The following is a 5863-nucleotide window of genomic DNA, read 5'->3' on the forward strand; positions in this document are numbered from 1 at the left end:
ATCTAGACATGAGATATCATGGTGGCAACATGGCAGACATGGAGTGGGAGTGGGCAATTCAAGAAAAGAGCAATCAAGCTGCGAGACAGGCTCATCATACAAACAACAATGCGAGGCTCGCGCCAGACAACTTCCACACACTATGGCTCAGGAGGCAAGGGAGCTTGGAAGAACAAATATGTAAGAGGGTGGATGCATGAATAGGTGGCCCGGTTTTAACCGGTTGAAAGTTGCTTTTGGAGGCTTAAAATTTAGGGGGTATGAAAATCGTGTTATGGGCAAGAATTGTTTGAATTAAATAATCGTGTGGAGGATACAAAATCTTAATAATCGTGTGGAGGATTCAAAAACACGTGTGGAGCCCACGTCAGACAAATGTTCAGTTGAATGTTTGCATGACTGTACTTCTCCATATCTCTATGTCTTTCTCCTTCTACACCTTTCTTAGCTCACTCTACAGTCCCCTGTGCATGCTTCTTATCCTTCGCTATGGATAGAAACCTAAGAAAGAGCCCAAGGAATGCAGCCCGATAGGTCTCTCCCACAAAGACCCGACATTCTCCCACGAAGGTATGTCACCTCTCTCTGTGTTGTGTACAGCGGACCTGTATGTGTAGTAGAGTATTGAGGTGTGGATATATTGAGTAATGAACATGGATTTATTCTTTTTAGAGACAGAAGTTACAACCTCCTCCCAAAATCAACCGCTTGTTCACCCCAAGTATGTGGAGATGCCATTAAAGGCATTCTGCATGACAAAGGAGGATTTTCACAGGGAATATGGGTTAAGTCTTGAGGGGAAAGATGTTAGGAAGTTGACAGATGCAGATGTGCCCATATATGACTCGATGAAAGTTTTCACGTGTCTTCCAGTGAAGGAGAAAAAAGTGTCGATAAAAACAGTAAGGCCGGATCACTACAAGGCACTCTACCAGCTCTACAAGCAGGTGTATCAATCCAAACCACCAAACTATCTTCTAGGAGTCAAGTTTGCACGTGGATATGTTTATTTTGTATGCACAGGTCCGGTAAAGTGGGCTGAGTTTGCATCTGAGGTGGTGAAGAATGTGACAAATGAAGGTCACTTAGATAGGAAAAGAGAACAATGGAAGTTAGAGACTTCCCAAGTATCCACAGGAACCGCAGGTGGTTCTGCCATCTTGTTAGTAAATACCCCATCTGGAAGTACACCAGCCGGAAGTGGGCTTTTTGCGACTACTCAGTCTGCGTTTAGTGTTGAAGTATCCACTTCCTTGCAAGAACTAATTGTTGAGGTTAGAAAATCTCATGACAATGTATCAGCCGAGTGTCATAAGGCTAAGGATTCTATGGTCAAATATGTTGCTGATGTGCACCATTACCAGGGTGCCCTTGACACCATCCGAATGCACTTCCCTCACGATGCCAATGTATCAATAGGCTTGCTTAACAGCCTCCAAGAAAAATTTGACCAGGCAAAAACCACCCTACAGTAGGCACATGTATGCTTTTAACTCCATCTGATTGTAGTATAATACCTGCAAAGTACTCGTTTGGATGTACAATATACTATAGTCTATATACTATTGTGGAATGATTACACAATAATATCTATAAAGTAGATTTATTACTATAAATAATGGTAACATACGTGCAAAGTAACGGTTGCAATACAAGTATTGGTATTCTATTGGTGAACATGTTACTATAAGTTATATCAATGATCACAATAACGGTATGAAAGCAACATAATACAGGTATAACAACAAAATAATACCGATACAGTAATAAAACAAAACAGTAGTTTAACACTAAAGTAACGGTATGATTATAATAACCATATTGTACTGAAACTCTAATAGTGAAAATGATCTTATAAGTTTTACAATACTGGTATCATGGCTCTATCATACCGGGATGGGTAGAATGTGGCACCACAAAACCGAATAAAAAAAAAAAATAATAGTATGACAATAACATCAATTCGGTAAGGGTAGATGACAATACCGGTAGGATATTATTATACTGGTAGGATTATATCCTACCGGTATGATTACATCCTACCGGTATGATTATATCCTACCGGTATGATTGCATCTTACTGGTATGATTATATCCTACCGGTATGGTTAGATCCGACTGGTATGATTACACCCTAACAATATGATAAAATCCAACCGGTTTGATGTTATCCTTGCAATATAATGTTATCCTACCGGTATGATGTTACCGGATGTTATCCTACCGGTATGATGTTATACTATTCAATATAATAACATCATACCGGTGGGATAACATCATACCGTTAGGATGTAATCATACCGGTATGATAACATTATTATACCGATCTTCAAGCATTCATACCGATTCTATACCTGTTTAACATTGTCTGATAACATAGGTCTCTTGGCTATAGGAAGAATTATCCAAATGCTTGGAGCGTGAGGAAACCTTTGGTCTCTGTGTCACATTTGTGACAGACATGATTAGTCAACCAATGCTACCTGAAACCATAGTCTTGCCTGCACGAGTTTCAGCTCCTGGACATAGTGTTGTTCTCAATGATGTGTGCAATGCTTGTGGTGTAAAAATTCATGATCACAATCGCTCAAGCCATGTTGTTCTATTGCCTTGTTCACATGCATACCATGCATTCTGCTATGCTCACTTGGCTGAGAAAGGAAAGTGCCTACTTAAGGATTGCCCCGGAGTTATTTCTACAGAAGACCAATCCCTTCTAAAGAAGAAGCCAGTTGAACCATGCCCATTAACAGGTGAGAAAATTGTTTCAACGGGTAAGAAACACACCATTGTTTTAATCAGGTGGTTGATTTTTGTCTTCTCTAATGTTTTTTCAAAGTCAAGGTGCTTCAGAACTACTGCCGGTAAAGACAAAGGGAACGATGCAGTGACTCCTGCATACCAGACACCTGTGGAGGTTTTTCTTGATGAAAGTGTCCCTGGTAATGCTCAGAAACCTGTTTCAGAAACAACAGAAGAAGAAAAAAACTTTGAGGTAAAGGAGCAAAGTACAACTGGTATTGAAGGGAAAACCCAGAATGAGGAAGACGATGTGTTGCTAGACACTGGCGTGCGGGTGACAAGATCAAAGACCCCGAGAAAACAAGGCCAACGTGCAGGGATTTTAATTACGCGATGATGCATTTTGTTAAATGTTAATTATTGTTGTTATTATCACTATTGTTTTCATATTAATAACATATCTAATGTCATGACCTACGAAAACCGGTAGAAAACGTAGAACCGGCGGGACAACCAACAATCCCGGCAAGCTCGGCGGGTTTATCATGAAACCCGACGGGCCCGGCGGGACAAGCAAGAATCCCACCAGACCCGTCTACCCCCTTCATATTTGGCGGCTCTATATAACCCTGTAGTAAACATCACATCACATCACCTCTTCCTCTAAATTTGGTCATCCCTTAAAATTTAGAAGAAAAACTAAAGGTAAAAAATTAATAGTCTTTAAAAAAAATTAAAACTTAATGCAACTCTGATCATGGATCATTAGTTCTTTTTTGGACTGAACTGATTCTTGAAAGGAGGTAGAAAGGTGAATCTTTGGGTCGGTATCTCTATATTTGGGATGGACTAATCTCATGTTTGGTTCACCGTTATATTTGCTAAATTGATTGCTATATTGATTAGAACTTCTATCATGGGTCATTAGTTCTTTTTTGGACTGAACTGATTCTTGAAAAGAGATAGAAAGGTGAATCTTTGGGTCGATATCTCTACTTTTGGGATGGATTGCTCACATGTTTGATTCACCGTTGTATTTGCTTGCTATTCCGATTAGAGATCCAATCATGGGTCATTAGTTCTTTTTTGGACTGGACTGATTCATGAAAGGAGGTAGAAAGGTGAATCTTTGGGTCGATATCTCTACTTTTGGGATGGACTGATCACATGTTTGATTCATCGTTGTATTTGCTTGCTATTCTGATTAGAGCTCCAATCATGGGTCGTTAGTTCTTTTTTGGACTGGACTGATTCATGAAAGGAGGTTGGAAGGTGAATCTTTGGGTCGATATCTCTACTTTTGGGATGGACTGATCACATGTTTGATTCACCACTGTATTTGCTTGCTATTTCGATTAGAGCTCCAATCATGGGTCATTAGTTCTTTTTTGGACTGGACTGATTCATGAAAGGGGTAGGAAGGTGAATCTTTGGGTCGATATCTCTACTTTTGGGATGGACTGATCACATATTTGATTCACCGTTGTATTTTCTTGCTCATGTTTGAGTAGATTGAGGTTTATTCCCTTCAGGATTCACTACTACGCTTGTGTGTGATATTGATTATAACACTAATGTTTGGTTTGAATAATACTTGAAAGAAGAGATAGCATACTGAGCTATGTTTATTGGTATTGCAGGCATCCAATAAGTATGTCTTCCACCGGGAATGTGAGCGGTGATGTTGGTGTCTCAAGCATGGCTTCCTTGAGGAGACCCCCTACTTCGATGCCAGGTCTTGCTTCGCAGGGCACCACTTCGTAGGGCAAGCGAAAGGCAGGTGGAAAAAGTCCAGGACCCGAGTGGAATTTTTCCACAAATTTAAATAATTATCAAGATTGGAAATGTAACTTTTGTGGCGAAGAGAAATTTGGAGGAGCACCAAGAATAAGGGATCATTTGCTAGGTGGCAATACCAGAATCCAAGGAGGAAAGTGCAAGGGCTTAGGTGCAGAAGAAGCAGCTATGCGCTTAAAAGCTTTAATTGGTAAGCTAATTTCCACGAGCAAAAGATCAAAACTCTCTACTTTCGACCATCACACCCCGGTATCAATAAAATCAAACCAGTATGAGGGATCATTGGGTGTAACTCCCACCAATGGAAGCACCCAAAGCAGGGAACCAACTTCTCATATCGATGGAACTACACCTCCAAACCATGGATCTCCTGACTTTCAGGTAGGATCGTCAAAAAGTAGACAGATTATCTTACAAACGAGCTTCAAAATGCTTGCCTTAGAATAAGCATAACTTTCTCTAGCTAAAGCCGTCTATTTCACTGGGGGATCATTGGCCATTGTCACCCGTGATGCATGGAAGTCAGCTTGGAAACGCATTGGGGAGTATGGTGCTGGATTTACCCCTCCAACATATCACCATATGAGAAACCAACTGTTGGATAAATGTTACACAAGCACACAACCGGATATTCAAAGGGTAATATTAAATGCAACAGAGCAATCTGGATACACCATAGTTAGTGATGGTTGGTCCAACGTTCAAAGGCGGCCATTGATCAACATCATGCTTGTATGTCCTCGTGGTGAATGTTTTATCAAAGCTGTGGATAGATCTGGTCAAATAAAGTCTGGCAGTTTTATAGCTGACATCATTGGCGACGCAGTTGAGGAACTTGGAAAAGAAAATGTTGTCCAAGTAATCATGGACAATGCCAAAAATTGGAGGGCTGCAGGTAGGATACTTGAAAGTCGCTTCTCTCACCTATATAGTGTTGGTTGCAGTACACACAGCTTGAACTTGGTATTGCAGGATTGGTACAAGAGGGAGGACACAGAGTGGTTCAAATGGATAGTAGACAATGCTTGCTTAATAGTCAAGTTTGTTTTGAAGCGTCAGAGGGTTCTTGACATGTACCGTCAAAGGATGTCTACTATGTTAAAACTGTCGTGGGAAACTAGATTTTGCACCAACTACTATACGGTAAAATCACTAATAAAAAATAAGAATGTTGTGATGGAGACATTTGTTTGTGCCACTTTTTCAGAATGGGAGGCTGGTCAAAGGGAGAAGATAAAAAGCAAAATAGGGGTGATCAGAGATCTACTAACTGATTGCCACTTCTGGGATGATGTGGTGGATGTGAATAATGTCATGATGCCAA

This window comes from Adiantum capillus-veneris, chromosome 21, assembly GCF_014529385.1.
Source record: "Adiantum capillus-veneris isolate H3 chromosome 21, ASM1452938v2, whole genome shotgun sequence".
Lineage (NCBI taxonomy): Eukaryota > Viridiplantae > Streptophyta > Polypodiopsida > Polypodiales > Pteridaceae > Adiantum > Adiantum capillus-veneris.